The following is a 23,600-nucleotide window of genomic DNA, read 5'->3' on the forward strand; positions in this document are numbered from 1 at the left end:
TAAAAAAAATTCTTCTTCTCCTTGAGAGAAATTATTTGCTCATGCCTGAAGTCATATATAAGTGTAAAGGGGAATTTGATGGTTCATAGTATTGAACAGTGTCACTTTTTAAAAATATTTCTCTTGCATAAAAACAAAATAGACATTTCTCCAAGCCAAACATACAAATGGTCAACAGGTATCTGAGAAAGTGTGGAACATCACTAATCATCAGGAAAATCCAAATCAAACCTTCATGAATTATATCACCTTAGACCTGTTAGAATGACTAAGGACAACAATAAAAGCACTGGTGAAGATGTGGAGAAAAGGGAACACTTGAGCACTGTTAGTTGGAAGGAAAACTGGTGCAGGTAGTGTGGAAAGAAGTACGGAGAGTCCCAAAAATTAATAGTAGAATTACCATATGATCCAGCAACTCCACTTCTAGATATTTACCATAAGGAAACAAAACCTGAATATGGATGAGAGATATATGGACCTCCATTTTCATTGCAACACGCTTGCAATAAGAAAGATATGAAAACAATTATGTGTCCATCAAGATGATGGATAAAAATGTGAGATCTATGAACAACGAAATTCAGTTGTAAAAAAGAAGGCAACCTTGCCATTAGTGACCACATGGATGTATCTTAGGTCATCATGCTATTGTGAAATGTCAGACAGAGAATGACAAATACTATATGACCTTAACTATATATGTGGAAACTCCAGCAAGACAATTAACAAGTTCTCAGGATCTAGTATATAACAAATTGATTATCCTTAACATAAATGTATGTAATGAAGGTGTTAGTTGAGGTGATGAGATTACAGTGGTAATCATTTTTACAATATGTAAATGTATCAAATGAACACACTGTATACCTTAAACTTATACAATTATAAGGTATCGATAAATGTCCATTAAATGGTTAACTAAAATGCGAAAGATTTTTTTTTTAAAGTTCCTTCAGTAGTTAAGGCTACTTGAAATTTACTCTTGTCTTTGAAATCTCACCCCCCTTCAAAATTAATAACATATTTTATGTTCAAGGTTTAAACCTATTTCATTTAACTAAATAACTACAAATACATTCTTGCTGTTTTAATGATTACTTACAGTTGGCTTATACAGGCAAGCTGTCTATCCCCAGGCAACGCTGTTGAGGACCAGATTCAGGTTTTACTGAGAGACTTTAACCAGGGCCCACCCTCTGGCTGCTTGAACACCCAGGTCCAGGGAACACTGGTGACATGGAGGTCCAGTCCCCATGCTCCCACCATTGAGGTGTGCAGCCTATCTGCTGCCAGCTTTCCTATGGCTCATTTTTGGTATCACCCTATCAAAGTTTACTTTTGATAGCACTGACCACACCTAGATACAGAATCAGGGTTGTGTTTCGCCCTCTGGGGCCAAGTATACCCATGGAAAGTTCTTTTCCAAGCAGAGGAGGAAATGACAGAACGAAAATCAGACCCTCCCATGAAAATCAGGCCACAGTGAGAGTATAGAGTGTTCTCTCAAGTTCCCATGAGATTCAAGGGGGGTTTTGGGGGGATATGTACTAGTTTAAATACTAGTTTGTTTGTGACACCCTGATGCTGTCTTGGAAAGCTGGAAAGTGAAGAGTGTAAGTGGGGTTGAAAATTCTATAGAAAGATGAAGAGGGACCCAATGAACAAGCACATATTGACATGCCCATGGTGGGCAAGTGGCTAGATCAATCATTCACTCATTTATTTGTTCAAAATTTGTTGAACATAGGGCATGATGTAGGACAGTAAGAGAACAAAGGTTTATGAAAATCAAGATGAATTTTTCCCTCATGTTCCGTTTGTGAATCATAGGTTAAATCCCCTTCAATCTGACTGTATGGCCTCAATGACAAGGTTTTTAATTTTCTCATCTTCATGTCTTTACTCCAGAACAGAACCAATGGCACAATACAAGCACTCCGCAGAGTTTCTCCTCTTATCACATAAAAACATATGAGGAAATTCATTATTTTAAACTTATTTTGTTAGTGGATGCCACACATGGCACTTAGAATATTCTTTTGCTTAAAATAGGTGTCTGGAAAATTAAAATGAAACTTTGCATTTACAAAAATAAATGAAGGTTCTTACGATTTCTGGAATCTCGGCATCTGTGTGCATCTGCTACCCCCTATTTATTTGTTTATAATAATGATTTACTAAAGTCTTGCTGTTTTGTTTTACATCAGGTTTATTTTTTGACAGTATAGGATTTTGCACCTCAGGTGTGGTCACCATTGCTCTCTGATCACCAAAGCACCCATAGTCCTCCACCATAGTCCACTGTGTTCTTACCTTTAGGTTGTTTCCATACCCTGGCTATTATAAATACTGCTGCAATAAATTTAGGAGTGCATGTTTCTGGATTGGTGTTTCTGTGTTCTTTGGATAGATACCTAGGAGTGGAATTGCTGAGTCATGTGGCAGATCCGTTTTTGTCTTTGGAGAAACCTCCACATGGTGGGTGTGCCCAGGGTTGGAGGCACTTCCCAGAGAGTGACTGCAGGGCTCTGGTGTTGGGTGGTGTCCTTCAAGGCTCTGTTGGGGACCTGAGCCAAATCCCAAGGCGCTGGTGGGTGTGTTACTGTAAAAGTCTTAAAACAAAAGGACCTATGTCCTTAGTCTCAGTATAGGCAGAAATGGAGTGCTGGGCCATTTTTTCCTGTTTGTCCCTGAGAAGAAAAGCTCAGAGAGGGTGATAGGTCAAAGGAGGAGAAGGCGGGAGACGGAATTTTGGAGCTCCATGGGAAGAAAGAATGAAGTCCAGGAGAAGGCAAGATCTCCTTGTTTTTCCTCCATCACATCTACTCTTCAACAGCACCAGAATTATCCTCTTAAAAACCTTTAATGGCTTCACCCGCTACATAGCAAGGGTTAACAAACGTTGTCTATAAGCAACAAAGTCATGAATATCTTGTAGTGTCAGTTGTGACGATAGAAAAAAGGAGTCACATACAATACTAGTGGCCATAGCTGTGTTCCAGAAAAATCTGTGAACCACATTTTCCCCACTCCAGTACACAGAATAAAGAGAAAACTGAATTTGAAATAAAACCAGTTTTAGCTGTTCTCCCTCCTTTGCTGGTATTCTCCTTCCTTACGCAGTGGGCCAGACATTATCATTAAGGCCTCCACACCACTATTCTTTATATTTGCATTGTAAATGCTTAGATATTATTCACATAGCACAAAATTAGCTTATTTGAAATGTATAAGTTTTTTGCCTATTTGTTTTAATTTTTCTTTTTTAATTTTATTTTATATATTTTTTATATCATTTTTCATTTTTGCACAATATGCATTTTCATCTTGGTTATATTCCCCATACAATTCCCACCCCCCTTATTAAGGTTAAAAATTATAATTTAGTGGCCTTCATATTGACATTTTTGTGCCACAATTTCAAAACATTTTTTCTTTTTTTAAATTAATTTATTTTTTAAAAAACAATGTTTGCTTCCCTCCACCAACTCAGGTTGAGCCCCCATAGAATTTCCTTTCCCAAGGCTCCCATGCACCATCACCACAGTCCCCCGTTCTCCTCCCTCCCTCCCTCTGATCCCTCTCCCTCCTCCTCCCCTGCAGTATGTCTCTGATTTATAATTGTCTGTTTTTGCTTTGTTGTGTTTTGTACTGTTATTAGTTTTTTTTTTTTTTACACTGATGTCTTATTTGGTTCCCTTATATTCCTGTTATAAGTGAAACTATCTGATATTTTTCTTTTTCCTTCTGGCATATTTCACTGGGCATAATTCCTTCTAGATCCATCTACATTGCTGCGAATGACATGAGTTTATCATTTTGATTGCTGAATAATATTCCATTGTGTATATATACCACATCTTCTTGATCCAGTCATCTATTTTTAGGCATTTGGGTTGTTTTCAGGTTCTAGCTATTGAAACAAACATAGGGATACACAGGTGGTCTTTCGAATCAATGTTTTTGCATCCTTTGGGTAGATCCCTAGGAGTGGAATTGACAGGTCATATGGTAGTTCTGTTTTCAGTAGACTCAGGAAACTCCAAACAGCTTTCCATAGTTATTGGACCAGTTTGCACCCCCACCAGCAATGTAGGAGAGTTCCTTTTTCACCACATCCTCACCAACATTTGTTGTTGCTAGTGTTTTTGATATGTGCCATTCTTACTCATGTAAGGTGCTATCTCAATGTGGTTATGATTTGCATTTCCCTGATTATAAGGGATGTTGAACATTTTTTCATATGCCTGTTGGCCATTTGCATTTCCTCTTTGGAGAAACCTCTTTTAAGTTCATCTGCCCATTTCTTGACTGGATTGTTTATTTTGTTTTTGTTGAGCTGTGTGAGTTCTTTGTATATCTTTGTGATCAGTCCCTTATCAGTTGAATGGAGTGCAAAGATTTTTTCCCAATCAGTGGGAGGTCTCTCTGTTTTGATTAATGTCTCTTTTGATGCACAGAAGCTTTTCAACTTGATGTAATTCCAGGTGTTTATCTTTTCCTTGACTATCTTTGTTTTAGGTGATGAGTCTTTAAAGATGTTTCTGAGATGTATGTCTCGAAATGTTTTACCTATATTTTCTTCTATATATTTTATGTTTTCAGTTCTTATGTCCAGTTCTTTTATCCATTTTGAGTTGACTTTCTTTCACGGTGAGAGGTAGTGGTCTAGTTTCATTTTTTTGCATGTGAAGGTCCAGTTTCCCCAGCACCATTTATTGAACAAACTGTGTTCCATTGCATATTCTTTGCTCCTTTGTCAAAGATTAATTGTCCATATAAGTGTGGCTTTATTTCTGGGCTCTCTATTTGGTTCCATTGGTCTGTGTGTCTGTTTTTGTTCCAATACCAAACTGTTGTAATTATTATGGCTTTGTAGTATAGCTTGAAGTTTGGAAGTGTGATAACCTCCTTTCTCCTTTTTTTTTCATCAGTAGGGCTTTGGGTATTCATGGTTTTTTGTGGTTCCATATGAATTTCATCAGTATTTATTCTATTTCTTTGAAGAATGTCATTGAGATTTTTAATGGAATAGCATTGAATCTGTATATTGCTTTTGGGAGGATGGCCATTTTAATAATGTTAATTCTTCCAATCCGTGAGCAGGGGATGTCTTTCCATTTCTTTTGTATTCTACAATTTCTTTTAACAGTGTTTTATAATTTTCTTTGTATAGGTCTTTCACCTCTTTTGTTAGGTTTATTCCCAAGTGTTTGATTTTTTTTGTTTGTTTCAGTAATAAAAGGGATGGTTTTCTTGATTTCTTCTTCAGATTGATTGACTGTGTATAGGAAGGCTACTGATTTTTGTGTGTTGATTTTGTATCCTGCTACTTTACTGAACTGGTTGATTATTTTGAGTAGTTTTTCTGTGGCATTTTTAGCGTTCTCTATGTATATTATATCATCTGCAAATAGTGATAGCTTTACTTCTTCTTTCTCTATTTGTATTCCTCGTATGTATTTCTCTTGTCTTATTGCCCTGTCTAGGACCTCCAGTATTATATTGAGCAGTAGTGAGAGAGGACATCTTTGTCTCGCTTCTGTTCTTAAAGGAAAGGCCTTCAGCTTTTTGCCATTGAGAATAATATTGGCCGTGAGAATAATATTATTATCAATAGATAATAATATCTATTGATATGATCATATGGTTTTTATTTTTCTTTTTGTTGATGTGTTGGACTACACTGATGAATTTTCGTATGTTGAACCATCCTTGTGCCCCGGGGATGAATCCCACTTGATCATGGTGTACTATCCCTTTGATACATTGTTGGATTCTGTTGGCAAGGATTTTGTTGAGGATTTTTGCATCAGTGTTCATTAGGGAGACTGGCCTGTAATTTTCTTTTTTTGTGCCATCTTTGTTTGGTTTTGGTATTAGTGTAATGTTGGTGTCATAGAACACATTTGGTAGTAATCCTTCTTTTTCAATGTTTTGAAAGAATTTGTGTAGGATCGGCACTAATTCACTGCTGAACTTTTGGTAGAATTCATTTGTGAAGCTATCTGGGCCTGGGCTTTTGTTTTTGGGGAGTGTTTTGATTTCTGCCTCAGTTTTGCTGCTTGAAATTGGTCTGTTTAGTTGTTCTATTTCTTCTTTGTCCAGCTTTGGATGATTATATCGTTCTAGGAATTTGTCCATCTTTTCTAGGTTGCTGAATTTGTTTGCATATAAGTGTTCATAGTAATCTCTGATTATTCTTTTGATTTCTACTGAATCTGTTTTGATTTCTCCTGAATCTGTTTTGATTTCTCCTCTTTCACTTATAATCCTATTTATATGTGTTTTCTCCCATTTTTTCTTTGTGAGCCTGGCTAGAGGTTTGTCTATTTTGTTTATTTTTTCAAAGAACCAACTTTTGGTTTCATGGATCTTTTGGATTGTTTTTAAATTTCTATTTTGTTTATTTCTGCTTTGATTTTTATTATTTCCTTTCTTCTACTGTCTTCAAGGGTTTTTTGTTGTTCTTTTTCTAGCTCTTTGAGATGTGAGATTAGGTTGTTTCTTTGAATTCTTTCTTGTTTGTTGATGTAAGCCTGTATTGCTATATATTTTCCTCTTATTACTGATTTTGCTGAATCCCATACATTCTAAAAAGTGGTATCCTCCTTGTCATTAAACTCAAAGTATTTTTTAATTTCTTCTTTGATCTCCTCATTACTCCAATGGTCTTCCAGTAGTGTGGATTTCAATCTCCATGAAGTGGGAGGGTTCCTTGTTTTCTTTTCATGATTAATTTCTAGTTTATAATTAAGCCCTTATGATTGGAGAAGATAGTTGGAATGATTTTGATCTTCATGTATCTGTTGATGTTTTTCTTGTGGCCCAGTATGTGATCAATTCTGGAGAATGATCCATGTGCACTTGAGAAAAATGTGTACTTGGATTTTTTTTGGATGCAGTGTCCTATAAATATCTGTTAAGTCCATGTTTTCCATGTCTTTATTTAGGGCTCTAGTGTCTTTGTTTATTTTTTGTCTCATTGATTTGTCCATTGGTGAGAGTGGGGTGTTGAAGTGTCCCATTATGTATGTATTTTCTTTAATGTCTGTTTTCAGAGCTGATAATAATTGTCTAATGTATTTTGGCATGCCTTCATTTGGTGAGAATGTGTTGATGAATGTTATATCTTCCTGATGTAATGTCCCCTTGATCATAATGTAGTGTCCATATATGTCACTTTTTACCTTTTTTAATTTGAAGTCTATTTCATCTAATATAAGTATGGCTGTTCCTGCCTTCTTTTTTGGTCCTTTTGCTTGTAGGATTGCTTTCCAACATTTTACTTTGAGTCTATGTTTATCTTTTGTGGTTAAATGTTTTTCCTGGAGCCAGCAGAAGGTTGGATTTTGTTTTTTACCCAGCCTGCTACTCTGTGTTTTTTTATTAATGAGTTTAATCCGTTTACATTTAGAGTAATATTGATATGTTGGTAACTGTATTTGCCATTTTGTCTGTCTTGTTTGTGATTTTATTCCTTGCTTTATTCTGTTCTTCTTTTTATTCCTCTGTTGGTTTTGGCTGTAGGACTTCTTGTTGAATTTTTTGGAGAGGGGTTTAGTTGTAATGGATTTCTGAGTTTCTGTTTGTCTGAGAAGGTCCATATTTTTTCTTCATAGAGGAAGGAGAGCTTTGCATGGTAAATTATTCTTGGTTGTCATTCACTGTGTTGAAGTTTGCTGAATATGTTACTCCATTTTCTTCTTGCCCGTAATGTTTCTTCAGAGAAGTCAGAAGCTAACCTGATAGGTTTTCCCTTATAAGTTATCTGTTTCTTCCCCCTTGCCCATCTCATTATTTTTTCCTTGTCTTGGACTCTTGAAAGCTTTACTATTATGTGTCTTGCTGTAGTTTTCTTTTCATTGTGGTAATTGAGAGTTCTTCTCGCTTCTTATATGTCTATATTCTTCTCCTTTTTCATGCATGGGAAGTTTCCTTCAATTTTCTCCTTGAATAATTTCTCAGTTCCTTTGTCTCTCTCCTCACCTTCTAGAATGCCTATAATTCTTAGATTTCCTCTCTTCATGGAGTCTGATAATTGTCTAAGAGTATCCTTATACTTCTTCATTTGTACTTCTCTCTCCTTTTCTCTTTTGGCTATTTTTGTTTCTGTATCTTTGATAGTACCGATCCATTCTTCCATTTCATCAATTCTGTTTTCATGGCTTTTCCCAGAGTACTTTATCTCCTCTAGTAATCTTTTTATCTCCTGTGTTTCTTTTCTTTCCTTTCTTAATGTCTCAATTTTGTTTTTCAGTTCAGTGATTATTTATCTCAAATCATTTTTTTCCTTTTTGTTTTCTTTCAGCTTTTTCATCATGATAATCATTAATTCTCTATCTTATAGGCTGAGAAGTTCTTTCATGTCATCGTTGAGCTCTGGTGACTATTTCTTCTTGTGGTGTGTGCTTCTCCTGTGGGCTTGCTTGGTTATTTATATTTCTTCTTCTCCCTATTGTTTGTTTTCTAATTAGTTCTATGCATTGGGATGTTGTGCCACTGGTGCTGGTGGGCATCTCTTTGGAGTGCTCCTTTAGGGGTGTCACAAACTGTTTACCACATGGAGTCCAGCACTGTTGTGCCAAAACTCCACCAGGGTGTTGATGCTATGGCTGTGTTGCTGGGCACTGTCCCTTACAGTTCCTTCCTCTCTATTTACTCAGTTCCAACAGGGAATCAGCTAGTTAGTGATTCTGTTCTGGTCACTACATGGCACCAGAGACCAGAACTTGCTGACCTGTGCTTTTTCCCAGTGGTTCTCTGAAAAACGGGGCGGGGAGAGTTAGGGGGAAAGGAGCACCTCAACGCAGGGCCTCTTATTCAAGCTGGGAGCTGTGTCTGCCCCGTGTTCACCCGTTGCTGTGCCCACAGCTGTATGGATCCTGTGCCCTGAATTCTGCACTCTAGGTCTCAGTTCCAGGGCTATCAGATCCAAAACGTTGGCTGTCACCCTGTGCTGTGCCTGCTGCTATGATACATCCCATGCCCTGGATCCTGTGTCTGGCTCTCAGTTCCAGAATGGGGTCTTGCTCCATGCTTTATTTCCCTTCTTAGCCCCGTTTGCATGGCCCACCCTCTCTCAGAGCCTCAGCGTGTTTTTGGGATCTCTGGTTTCCAACTATCAGGATGTTGGTGATTTTGTTCTGGTTGCTAGGTAGCGCCAGAGAGCTTTCCTAGTGTGCTTCCAGAACTGTGTTTTTTTCCCAGTGGGTCGCTGGGGAACAGAGTGGGGGTGGTGTGGAGTGCCTCAACGGCATGGGGGTGCTGTTTCTGCCCTGTGCCCTGCTGTTGTGGGGATCTCACATCCCAAATTTCATGCCCCGGTTCTCAGTTCCAAAGCCATCAGATACAGGACATGGGCAGTAGCCAACTTCAATGTCTGCAGAAATGGTGCCTCTTGCACCCTGCTCCCATGCCCAGGTGCCTGGTTTCTGATTACTCAGTGAGGGTCATTCACCTCAGTGAGGGTTCTGCGCGTCTCCCCAGGAACCTAGGTCCCGTGCGCGGAGACCTGGGTAGCCGTGATCTGCATATGCTTTTCGAGCATGTGCTGCTTTTCTGTACAAGCTTACCAGATGGCCTTGGGCTATTTGTAGGTCTCTCCATGGAGTCCTTGTTTTCCTCTAATGGTGCCTGGAATAGTTGGCTCACCTCTGTGGCAATTCCTGCACAGTTCTCCACAGTTCCCATTTGTGGGGTGCAGTGCCTGAAATAGTTCCATTCTACCCACTGTCCCACTTGATCCATAGTTTGTTCTTGTTTTTTTTTTTTTTTCCCTCCTTTCTATTGGTGGGAGTGTGCCGACTTTGTGGGTGGGGGAGGGTAGCATGGTTCTGAGCCTTCCTCTCCTCTTGTCCTCTTTTATGGCAACTTTCCTCTTTGGGCAGTTTGTCAGAATCACCCTGTTATCTTCACATCCCAGTTCTCGCAGGGATCTGCTGCTTTTCCTCCCTATTAACTTTTTTTTTAATGGGAGCACTTACTCACAGCATTACGCCACCACCATGTTGATCTCTCTATCACACTATCACTGCTTTGGGTGATGTGTCTTTAAAGATGTTACTGAGGTGTGTGTCATGCAGTGTTTTGCCTATATTTCCTTCTATATATTTTATGGTTTCAAGTCTTATGTCTAGTTCTTTAATCTATTTTGTGTTGGTTTTTGTGCATGGTGTGAGGTAGTAGTCAAGCTTCATTCTTTTGCATGTAGCGACCCAGTTTTCCCAGCACCAATTATTGAACAAATTTTCTTTGCTCCATTGCATATTCTTTGCTCCTTTGTCAAAGATTAGTTGACCATAAATCTGTGGGTTTATTTCTGGATTTTCTATTTAGTTCCATTGGTCCATGTGTCTGTTCTGGTTCCAATACCATGCAGTTTTGATTATTATGGCTTTGTAGTATAGTTTGAAGTCTGGGAGTGTGATACCTCCATTCCCTTCTTTTTTTTTTTTTTCAGGAGAGCTTTGGCTATTCGAGGTTTTTGGTGCTCCATATGAATTCCATCAATATTTGTTCTATTTTTTGAAGAATGTCGTTGAAATATTTATTGGAATAGCATTGAATCTGTATATTGCTTTTAGTAGGATGGCCATTTTGATAATGTTAATTTTTCCAATCCATGAGCAAGGGATGTCTTTCCATTTCTTTGTGTCTTCTGTATGTCTTTTAACAGTGTTTTATAGTTTTCTTTGTATAGGTCCTTTACCTCTTTTGTTAGGTTTATTCAGAAGTATTTGATTTTTTTTAATAATAAATTTTATTTTTATATTCCCCATACAATTTCAACCCCCCATTTTGACCCCAATCCCTCCCCTCCCTCCACCCACCCCGCCAAAAGTGTCTCTGGTTCATAGATTTTTGTTGATTTTGATTTTCACTTTCTTGTAGTTATTCATTTTCCTGGTCCCTTATTTAAGTTTTCTAGATTCCTGCTATGAGTGAGACCATCCGGTATTTTTCTTTTTCTTTCTGGCTTATTTCGCTGAGCATGATCCCTTCCAGCGCCATCCATGTTGCTGCAAATTGCATGTGTTTATCTTTTTTGAATGCTGAGTAATATTCCATGGTATATATGTATCACATCTTCTTGATCCAGTCATCTATTTTTGGGCATTTGGGCTGTTTCCAAAGCTTGGCTATTGTAAATAGTGCTGCTATAAACATAGGGGTGCAGGTGTTCTTTGGAATTGATGTTTCTGTGTCCTTTGGGTAAATACCTAGGAGTGGAATTGCTGGATCATATGGAAGCTCTATGTTTAGTAGGTCCAGAAATCTCCACACAGCTCTCCATAGTGGTTGGACCAGTTTGCACTCCCACCAACAGTGCAGAAGAGTTCCTTTTTCTCCACACCCTCGCCAACATTTGTTGTTGCTAGTTTTTTTAATATGTGCCATTCTCACTGGTGTAAGATGGTATCTCATGGTAGTTTTGACTTGCATTTCCCTGATTACAAGTGATGTTGAACATTTTTTCATATGCCTGTTGGCCATTTGCATTTCCTCTTCAGAGAAGTTTCTTTTTAGCTCCTCTGCCCATTTTTTTGACTGGATTATTTTCTTTGTTGTTGTTGAGTCTCATCAGCTCTTTGCAGATTTTTGTGATCAATCCTTTATCATTAGTGTTGGGTGCAAAAATGTTCTCCCAGTTGGTGGGGTTTCTCTTTGTTTTTGTTATTGTCTCTTTTGCTGTGCAGAAGCTCTTTAATTTGATGTAGTCCCAGCTGTTTATCTTTGCCTTCACTATCACTGCTTTGGGTGAGGTGTCTGTAAAGATGTCTTTGAGGTGCATGTCATGTAGTGTTTCGCCTATATTTCCTTCTATGTATTTTATGGTTTCACGTTTTATGTCTAGTTCTTTAATCCATTTTGAGTTGGTTTTTGTGTATGGTGTGAGGTAGTAGTCAAGCTTCATTCTTTTGCATGTAGCGGCCCAGTTTTCCCAGCACCATTTATTGAACAGAGTCTTTTTGCTCCAATGCATATTCTTTGCTCCTTTGTCAAAGATTAGTTGACCATAAATCTGTGGGTTTATTCCTGGATTTTCTATTCGATTCCATTGGTCCGTGTGTCTGTTCTTGTTCCAATACCATGCAGTTTTGATGATTATGGCTTTGTAGTATAGCCTGAAATCTGGGAGTGTGATGCCTCCAATCCCTTCTTTTTTTTGCAGGAGAGCTTTGGCTATTCGGGGTTTTTGGTGATTCCATATGAATTTCATCAATAATTGTTCAATTTCTTTGAAGAACAACGTTGAAATTTTTATTGGAATAGCATTGAATCGGTATATTGCTTTTGGTAGGATGGCCGTTTTAATAATGTTTATTCTTACAATCCATGAGCAGGGGATGTCTTTCCATTTCTTTGTATCTTCTTCTATTTCTTTTAACAGTGTTTTATAGTTTTCTTTGTAAAGGTCCTTTACCTCTTTTGTTAGATTTATTCCCAAGTATTTGATTTTTTTTTTTCGATAATAAAGGGGATGGTTTTTTTCATTTCTTCTTCTTCAGATTTATTGTTAGTGTATAGGAAGGCTTCTGACTTTTGCATGTTGATTTTGTGTCCTGCCACTTTGCTGAACTGATTGATGAGTTCAATTAGTTTTTCTATGGAGTTTTTGGGGTTCTCTATGTATATTATCATATCATCTGCAAATAGTGATAGTTTGATTTCTTCTTTTCCTATTTGGATTCCTTGTATGTCTTTCTCTTGTCTTATTGCTCTGGCTAGGACTTCCAGTATTATATTGAAAAGCAGTGGTGAGAGTGGACATCCTTGTCTTGTTCCAGATCTTAATAGAAATGCTTTCAGCTTTTCACCATTGAGAATGATACTGGCTGTTGGCTTGTCGTATATGGCCTTTATGATGTTGAGGTATGTTCCTTGTATCCCAAGAATTTCAAGGGCTTTTATCATGAATGGGTGTTGCACTTTGTCGAAAGCTTTCTCGGCATCTATTGATATTATCATATGGTTTTTATATTTCTTTTTTGTTGATGTGTTGGATAACGTTGATTGATTTTCTGATGTTGAACCATCCTTGTGTCCCTGGAATGAATCCTACTTGGTCGTGGTGAATTACCTTATGGATACATTGTTGGATTCTGATAGCTAAAATTTTATTGAGGATTTTGCATCAGTGTTCATTAGGGAGATTGGCCTATAGTTTTCTTTTTTTGTGTTGTCCTTGTTCGGTTTTGTTATTAGTGTAATGTTGGCTTCATAGAATGTGTTAGGTATTATACCTTCCTTCTCAATTTTTTGGAAGAGTTTGTGAAGGATAGGCACCAATTCGTCTCTGAATGTTTGGTAGAATTCATTTGTAAATCCATCAGGTCCTGGGCTTTTGTTTTTGGGGAGGTTTTTGATTACCATTTCAATTTCGCTAATTGTAATTGGTCTGTTTAGGTGTTCTATTTCTTCTTTATCTAGCTTTGGGTGATTGTAGAGTTGTAGGAATTTGTCCATCTCCTCTAGATTGTTGAACTTGTTTCCATATAACTGTTCATAGTAGTTATTAATTATTCTTTTGATTTCTGCTGTGTCCGTTGTGATTTCTCCTCTTTCATTGATGATCCTATTTATTTGTGCTTTCTCCCTTTTTGCCCTTGTGAGCCTGGCTAGGGGTTTGTCTATTTTATTTATTTTTTCGAAGAACCAGCTCTTGGTTTCATTGATCTTTTGGATTTTTTTTTAGTTTTGATTTCATTTATTTCTGCTTTGGTTTTTATTATTTCTTTTCTTCTACTGGTTCTGGGGTTTTTTTGTTGTTCTTTTTCTAGATCTTTGAGCTTCGAGAGTAGGTTGTTTCTTTGAGTTCTTTCTTGTTTCTTGATGTGAGCATTTATTGCTATATATTTTTCTCTTATTACTGCTTTTGCTGCATCCCATACATTTAGGAAATTGGTGTCCTCCTTGTCATTCAATTCAAAGAATTTTTTAATTTCTTCTTTTATCTCCTCGTTAGTCCAGTGGACTTCCAGTAGTGTAGGTTTCAATCTCCTCGAGTTAGGAGAGTACCTTGCCTTCTTTTTATGGTTTATTTCTAGTTTGATGCCTTCATGGTCAGAGAAGATGGTTGGTATGATTTCAATCTTGATGTATCTGTTGATGTTTGTCTTGTGCCCCAGTATGTGATCGATCCTGGAGAATGATCTGTGTGCGCTTGAGAAAAATGTATACTCAGATTTTTTTGGGTTTAGTGTTCTATATATGTCTGTTAAGCCCAAGCACTCTAGATCCTTATTTAGAGCTTTAGTGTCTTTACTTATTTTTTGTCTTGTTGATCTATCCATTGTTGATAGTGGCGTGTTGAAGTCTCCCACTACGTATGTGTTTTCTCTGATGTCTGTTTTCAGAGATGCCAATAGTTGTCTGATATATTTTGGTGCTCCTTCGTTTGGTGAATATATGTTAATGAGTGTTATTTCTTCTTGAAGTATTGTCCCCTTGATCATAATGTAATGACCACTGGGGTCTCTTTTTATCTTTTTAAGTTTGAAATCTGTTTTATCTGATATGAGTATAGCTGTTCCTGCCTTCTTTTTTGGTCCATTTGCTTGTAGAATTGTTTTCCATCCTTTAACTTTGAGTCTATTTTTATCTTTTGCAGCTAAATGTGTTTCCTGGAGACAGCAAAAGGTTGGGTTTTGTTTCTTAATCCAGTCTGCAACTCTGTGTCTTTTTATTGAAGAGTTTAGTCCATTTACATTTAGAGTTAGTATTGATATGTTAGCATCTGTATTTGCCATTGTGTTTGTCTTTCCTTTGATTTTATTTATTTATTCTTTTAATAACTTTCTTTGGCCTTCTTTTGTTGTTATTCGTCCCTCAAAGAGGAGGGAGAGCTTTGCGGGATAGAGTATTCTTGGTTGGCATCTGTTTTCTTGGAGTCTGTTGACTATGTCCCTCCACTCTCTCCTTGCCCGTAGTGTTTCTTCAGAGAAGTCTGATGTCAGTCTGATTGGTTTCCCTTTGAATGCTATCTGTTTCTTCCCTCTTGTTAGTTTCATTATTTTTTCCTTGTCTTGGATTCTTGGGAGCTTTACTATTATGTGTCTTGCTGTATTTTTCCTTTCATCATGGAAGTTTGGTGTTCTTCTTGCTTCTTGTATATCAATTTTCAGATCCCTCTTCGCGTTTGGGAAGTTCTCTTCAATTATATCCATGAATATTTTCTCTGTTCCTACATCTCTCTCCTCTCCTTCCGGGATTCCTATAACTCTTATATTTCCTTTCCTCATGGAGTCAGATAGTTCCCAAAGTCTTTCTTCGGTCTTTTTCCTTCATACTTCTCCTTCCTTTTCTGTTTTAGTTCTTTTTATTTCTGTGTCTTCAAGAGTACTTATTCGTTCTTCCATTTCATCTATTCTGCTTTCATTGCTTTTTCCAGAGTTCTTTAGCGTCTCCATTAATTCTTTGATCTCCTGCATTTCTTTTACTTCCCTCTTTAGGGACTCAATTTCATTCTTCTGGTCATTAATTATTTTCCCCTTATCATTGTTTTCCTTTATGACTTCGGTCAGTTTTTTAATCACAGCAATTTTAAATTCTCTATCTGGAAGGCTCAGAAGTTCTTCCAAGTTACTGTCTTTGCAATCTGGTAGATGGTTTTCTTTTTGCAGTGTGCTTTTTTGCTGAGGAGTTGCTGGGTTGCATGTGGTTTTTCTACTCCCTACTGCCTGTTTTCTAATTTGCCATATTCCTTGTGACACTGTGTTGCTGGTACTGGCCAGCATCTTGGGCGACCTTCCCAGCTCACCACTGGCTCCTCTGGGGAACTTCTGCTGGGTTTACAAGTCTCCAGCAAAGAAAGGTCCCTGCTGCAAAATGGCGATGTGAGAACGTGCTCCCCTGCACGCCCGGTCTGCCCCAGTGGTGGGTGCTGCTCCCCTCTGAGCTGGAACTGCAGGCTAGAAGGCGCCCGGCATGGGCAAGCCTCCCAGCTTACCTCTGTCTTCTCGGTGAGCCTTCTGCTGGGTTCACACAGTCTCCAGCACGAAAGGTCCCTGCTGCAAAATGCAGGTGCAGGGGACGCACTCCCCTGCACGCCCGGTCTGCCCCAGCGGTGAGTGCTGCTCCCCTCTTGGCTGGAACTGCAGGCTACTAGGCGTCCGGCATGGGCAAGCCTCCCAGCTTACCTCTGGCTCCTTGGTGAGCCTTCTGCTGGGTTCACACAGTCTCCAGCAAGAAAGGTCCCTGCTGCAAAATGGCGATGTGGGAACGTGCTCCCCTGCACGCCCGGTCTGCCCCAGTGGTGGGTGCTGCTCCCCTCTGGGCTGGAACTGCAGGCTAGAAGGCGCCCGGCATGGGCAAGCCTCCCAGCTTACCTCTGTCTTCTCGGTGAGCCTTCTGCTGGGTTCACACAGTCTCCAGCAAGAAAGGTCCCTGCTGCAAAATGCAGGTGCAGGGGACGCACTCCCCTGCACACCCGGTCTGCCCCAGCGGTGGGTGCTGCTCCCCTCTTGGCTGGAACTGCAGGCTAGAAGGCGTCCGGCATGGGCAAGCCTCCCAGCTTACCTCTGGCTCCTCGGTGAGCCTTCTGCTGGGTTCACACAGTCTCCAGCAAGAAAGGTCCCTGCTGCAAAATGCCGGTGCAGGGGACGCGCTCCCCTGCACACCCGGTCTGCCCCAGCGGTCAGTGTCCACAGTTTTTATTAGGGTTCTTTTATGTAGACGTATTTGATTGAATCTTTGGCTAGTGCCTTTCTTCTCCCCAGATCGCAGGTTGATAGCACCTGGTTTAAAGTCCCAACCCTCCAATCCAGTATTTGATTTTTTTGTTTCAATAATAAAAGGGATGGTTTTCCTTATTTCTTCTTCTTCTTCAGATTGATTGTTTGTGTATAGGAAGTCTACTGATTTTTGTGTGTTGATTTCGTATCCTGCTACTTTACTAAACTGATTGATTAGTTTGATTAGTTTTTCTGTGGAGTTTTTGGGGTATTCTATGTATATTATCATATCATCTGCAAATAGTTATAGTTTTACTTCTTCCTTCCCTATTTGGATTCCTTGTATGTCTTTCTCTTGTCTTATTGCTCTGGCTAGGACTTCCAGTATTACATTGAAAAGCAGTGGTGAGAGTGGACATCCTTGTCTTGTTCCAGATCTTAATGGAAATGTTTTAAATTTCACCATTGAGAATGATATTGGTTTCGGGCTTGTCATATATGGCCTTCATAATGTTAAGATATGTTTTTTGTATCCTGATAATTTCAAGGGCCTTAATCATAAATGGGTGTTGTACTTTGTCGAAAGCTTTCTCAGCATCTATTTATATTATCATATGGTTTTCATATTTCCTTTTGTTGATGTGTTGGTTTACATTGATTGATTTTTGGATATTGAACTGTCCTTGTGTCCCTGGAATAAATCCTACTTGGTTGTGGTGAATTATCTTATGGATACATTGTTGGATTCTGTCAGCTAAACTTTTACTGAGGATTTTTGCATCAGTGTTCATTAGAGAGTTTGGCCTGTAGTTTTCTTTTTGTGTGTTGATATGTGACATTTTCTTTATCCACTCATCAGTAGGTATACATTTGGGCTGCTTCCAGTTTGGAACAGTAGTGAATAATGCTGTTATGTATGAGCATAGACGGAGAAGATTTTGTGTTGATGAATCATTTTCATTTCTTCAGGTATATACAGAGGAGTGGAATTGTTTAGTCAAATGGTAACTGTGTTTAACTTTTTAAGGGTTCTGATTTCTCTCCATCCTCATCAACTCTTGCTATTATCAGTTGTTCCATCATAACCATCTTAGAAAATATGAAATAGTATCTCATGGATTTGATTTTTGTTTCCCTAATGGCTCATAATGTTGAGAATCTTTCAAGGGTTTGTTAGACATCTGTATATTTTTCTTTGGAGAAATGTCTATTCAATTCTTTGCCCATTTTAAAAAATAGTTTATGAAGTCAGACTGTTCTTCTTAGCATCACATACAAGTTACATATATGTGTAAGTCAGAGAATTTCACATGGAAAATTTTTGTTTATTTTTCCCTGCAACACAAGTTTTATTTTTATGCTGCAACAATGTGTGTTTGTGTATGTGTGTGTGTTTAATTCAGATACAATCAAATTGGTCCTGAAAACAGCCTCTCATGAGCCAAACGTTTTAGAGCAAGGGGGAGAAAAAGAACAAGTGATTGGAGCTTGAAGACAAACAGTTTACTTGTTTCCTGGTGAAACAAGTTGAAGTAATTTAAAAGTAAATAAAGTGAGAGAGGACATGTAGGGGGGAAGGAATCAGCCCAAGCAAATCCCTTGCTTTTTATTTCATAACATGAAAGCTTAGCACAGGACAGCCCCCACAGCTACATTAGTAAGAATGATAACAGGATCCAGAAGAGCTTTTTTGCTCAAACTGGCAGCAAGCTCTAGTCCAAAGGAGGACAATTATTCTGGCATTCCTCACCTGATGACCACAGGACCTGCTGCTTGTCTTTTTTGTTTGTTTTCAAAAACACAATCGCCTGCCTGTAACAGGTGTATCCAAGCTCTTCTGAAGTCTGTCTTTTACTAAAATGGGACTATTGAGATTTGTTAAATAATCAGAGTGGATCTCTGGAATACTCAGGTTGTGAGACCACTGGCCTAAGCCAAGTGGGCAATATACAATGCAAGGAGGAAGCCATAGTGGTGTTTACGTCTGAGCAATGTGAGGGAAAGGGGGACTGGACAAAGAATGGGGCCTGAATCCACTCACTTTTGTTAGGATCTGTCTATAGGGCTGCCCTCTCCAGTATTCAAGGAAAGATTATTGAACTGTGTGATCAGATTCTTCTAATTTTCATTCTAAAATTTTATATGATTCCAAGTTCATAGTTCCGTTTCCCATTGATGCTTTCTTTTCTCGGTTTAATTACATGCTTTCAAAGTAAGTTTACCATGAACATTTACACCTTAATCTTACATAACTGTACTGTATAGAGAAATGTAAAGTATTTAATGTGCGATTGGAGGCAAAGTTCTTTAAAACATACCCATAACCATTGAGAATGTTGAACGGTCTGACTACACGGATAGACATCTTTAACATTGTTATTTTGTAGGGCTGGGTCTAAAAGATATTTTCAAATTGAATTAAACCATGAATCTTTTTCATAATACTTCAAGTATTTTCAAAAAGACATGAAATCTCCAATAGAACCCTAAGTACTTTCTATGACTGAAATTTATAGATAATATAAGAAAAGAACTAAATTTACAACTAAGTAAAATTAAAGCAAAAAAAAGGATTTTTAGAATTTATGAAAAGACAATGTTAGGTTTTGCCTCATTGTAATGTCTAGACACACTGCCTTAAATAAGTCTAGGCCATATTGCATACAGAAAGGTGTGAGCCTCAAGGGGGCTCTGAGACCTGGGATGGAATCATGAAAGACACACCAGATGGGGGACTGCTGTCAGCAACAACCAGTAATTCTTTTTTTTCTCAGCATGGTTATATAAGAATTGTGAACAAGGACATCTGTGTTTTATCTTAAGTCAGAGAAAACAAAATAACCTTGCCTCGCACGCCATATATGAGCCCAAGCACACCGTGTACGTGAACCCTTGGGCTTATCCAGACATGCCTGTCCTCGTGAACATCTGCTGCACTAAGTTATGACTGAGAAGACTTCCAAGGACCGCACAAGCACAGGGCATCCCTCCTAGGTGGTTTGCCATCCTGGCAAACATGCATCTGCTCAGCGTTTCTGTCAACCCTTTTTTCTGCCCTCCTCAGGTCACCTCTCTATCATCTTTATGCAACACCTCCCCCTTTCTTTTTCTTTAAGAAGAGGGCTAAAACCTTTGCAGTGGAATATTGTTTACACATGGTTCAGCGGAGGCAGGAGTATCCTACACAAAAAATAATCACACATATTAGTAAAACAATCACAGCACTGCTAACACTATGGTCATGCTCTGCATGAATGGCCATGGGTCCATTTCCTGAAGTGCCTTGGCTATTCCTTGATCTAGTCCCTCATATGTCTCCTTGGGTAGGTCATGCAAAAAGTAAGCCAAATCTGTTGTTGAAGAGCATGAACGTCCAAGGACATATTGCCAGAGATTCAGTCCAGGTGGTATCGGATTGTATGCCAGGAGTGGTTCACACTGTTGCACTGCACTGGAGTCACACAGCATGGAGACATTCCAGTCACAATGTAGCAAAATCTGATGTTGAAGTGCTATAAACTGCTACAAACCAAGTCATTGGACAGCTTGTTGTAACTCTCCCAAGCGATCCTCCAGGTCCTCATGCAGATGAACCTGCTGCTGCCAAAGCTGCTTGGCATCCCTGCACCATTGTGTTACATATTTCTGGGTTTGGACCACTTAGTGTAAGGCCTGTCCAGCTCATAATCTGTAGCAATGGAGTATTAGGAACATAGGTCCAATAAAAAGATTCTGCATCAGGCCTCCCCTGGTGGCACAGGCAGTTGAGCACTGCGCTGTGAAGCTGTCCGCAGCCTCTGAAGCACCAGTTCCATCCCGGCCAGCCAGTGAGAGTCCCACATGGCACAGCAGACCTCTCCTGCTGCACCCGCTGCTCCCCTCAGCAGTGTATTTTGTCAGTCTGCCTGTTCTGCTCTCCCCTTTGGCTCTGGTGAATCCTCTCACCCTCCAGCACATCTGGCCTGTACCCAGGTTCTTGTATAAATAAATAAATAAATCTTTAAAAAAAAAGAAAGATTCTGCATCAATTACCTCCACGATGGCCATTATGGCAAACAAAATCACAGAATTTCGAGGTTTCTCCATACGGGCCACCAGACTCTCAGCTTGCTGCACCAGGTTTTTCAGCTGTCCCCATGTCAGAGCATCTGCCTTCTTGGTATTTAAAGTGGGGTTGGTCACTGCTTTCAGGCTGAAGCTGTTCATCTCTTGAGTTGGAGGCTTGAAGTCAAATCTCCCCCTCTTGGCCACAACGAGACTTAATCATTTTTGAAGGTAATCACCACTCTCTGGCTTTCAGACCTGGAGAAACACACAAGCAAACCCTCTTTCCCTTGTGAGCACCTCTCCCTTTTCCCACTGATTTATCATCTCATCTTTCCACCAAATGGGCCAGCTTACTACAGCCGTTTCTGAATGCAAGTGCTTTCAGCTGCACCATTTTTCCAAATTGAAAAATTTTAGAGTAATAAGTGCTTGAGCACTCAGTGTAGCAGGGGAATATTTCCCCCATTTTTGTTTTTTAAGGGCAGATCCAAGGATGTAGTCTTAGGAAACAGTTTTTTTTCCAGGGCTTCAGTGTATGCTAGAGAATAACAGTCTGTCACCAGTATTCTCCATGAAGGTCCAGTATGACAGTCCTTTATTACTGGAAATTAGTTAGGCCATGCCAAAAAAAGCATCAGGAGGCATTAGCCAAAACAAAACAGTAAATATATCAAATTACAGGGAAAAAGAAGCAAAAAGAAAAATCTTAAACTAGTTTAATTTATTTAAAAACAAGTTTTCTCTACCTCGATCCCAATTTTATATAACAGTACAACAAAATATTTGCTAAATTTACTTTCAGACCAATTAACCTATTTTTGCATAAGATCACAAGATCTTTTGCTGGCTTTGTTGGAATTTCCATATGGTATCAGAGTGAACTCTTGAAATCCGGTCCATGCAGGCTTCAGGAATATAATTGGTCTTGCCAAACTCCACCTGGGCTTTCCTCTTCTCGAGGGTACCAGGACTTTTTCTTTTCCAGTTGTCCAGTCTTGCCCATGGAGGCAGTTTCCTCATCTTCCTTGGAGGTCTCTGGAATGCTATGAACAAAGCAGCAGTTTCTCCTCTTCTTGGTTCAGCTCTATGCCAGCTCCCTGGAAGAATTCCACTCAAAGCCACACAATGAAACTCATTCCCAATTTACTAGTATAAGCAGACAAAAATCCCTATGGAAGTTATGCAAAAATAGACACTGACATTAGTAAAAAACTACTACCTCTATTTTTATGGTACATTGGTATCAAGGTGAGAGAAAATACAAATACGAGTTAGCTCTGCCGGGAAAAATAATACAACATTACTGCAGATCCTGGTCAGTCAAAACAAGAAGACTTTGTTGAATCAGAGCAAAATGGAAAAACATTTCCAGTATTATGTCAAATAAGACTTAGTAAAAATCAGGTATATTTCCAACAGTCTATGCAGTCCTTTGTAGAAAATTTTTACTGTCAAAAGTTGTATCAATTTGAATCAATTGAGGCCTTTTCTCCTTATTTTTTGCAGAAACAATTTCTGCAGACATCAAACCATTGAAGTACACAATATTGCAAGGCAACAATCACCATTGACAATTTACATACATATCAGGTACTGAAAGATTTTGTTTTAGAAACCATTTTTAACATTTCTGTACATGCCAAAGTTTTACCATTTTTCCAAGTGACAATGCTTCCCTTCTAGTGTAACTTTTCTAGGTATACCAAATAAGACAAATTTATCTAATGCCTTTCCCAGGAGGAAAGGAAGAAACTTTGTGGAGTGTTTCTGGAGCTCTACTGAGGTTCCACAAAATTTCCTTCCATTGACCAAATGACAGTCTACCAAATTTTACTTCAATTTAGATTTTGGGGAAGGTTTGTCATTAATATGAGAAAACAGCAACAACAACCATATTTAATCTCTATGAAAGTTCCAGCCCTAAGTATAATATTGACAGTCAAATCATAACCTTTAATTTTCATCTCAAAAACTTTAGTAATTCTTCAGACACTTAAAAGACATTATGCACCCAACATCATTAACCCAGACAAGAGCCAGGATTATACCCAATGCTAGTTTATAAGTACATGTTTTGAAACAATGCACCAGACCACAACTCAGTTACCATTAACCAAAAATTATTTCAGCTGATGTGTTCACAAAACACTAAGGTAACTAAAAAATTTTTGTAACAAATCATTTGAGTATACAAAATTTCTTTTTCTAAAATTCCTATCTCAGATCTTCAACACTTTCCTTAGCTTTGTTACTTTTAACTCTTTCTTTTGCTTTCTTAAAATTTCTTTTTTAGATCTTCAACATTTGCTTTAACAATTTTTACTTTACTTTTAAGACCATTAAAATATCTATTTTTAATACATGTTTTTCTTTTTTTAATTTTTAATTTTTGTTTTTTTCTTCCCCTCACCCCCTCAGGTTGAGTCCCCATAGAATTTCCTTCCCCAAGGTACCCAGGCACCATCACCACAGTCTCCTGTTCTCCTCCCTTCCTCTCTCTGATCCCTCTTAATACACGTTTTCTTTGCAAGCACACATCTCACTTGACATCGATTTAGGATTGTCACATCTTTTGTTTGCAGTAAGACATTATAATACTCTTATACTATCATCTCTTTGGACTAGATGACTTAAATGTAAACACACAAGGTAACATGACATTAGAATTTTTAGCTTTTTCACAATAGGCGCAAAAAGTAAACCTGAAAGTTTAGTTATAGCTTTAGTTTCTGTTAGGACTGGAATTCCATTTTTCAGGGCTGTTAATGAAACAATGGCACATACCAAGGTTTTTCTAGGCTGGCTAATAATCAACAAGCATTAGGCAGATTAATAAAAACAAAAAAATCAGAGCAACATATAGATACTATGTAC

The sequence above is a fragment of the Talpa occidentalis genome, unplaced genomic scaffold (assembly GCF_014898055.3).
Source record: "Talpa occidentalis isolate TD23 unplaced genomic scaffold, MPIMG_talOcc4v2.1 talOcc4.5, whole genome shotgun sequence".
In the NCBI taxonomy this organism is placed as follows: Eukaryota; Metazoa; Chordata; class Mammalia; order Eulipotyphla; family Talpidae; genus Talpa; species Talpa occidentalis.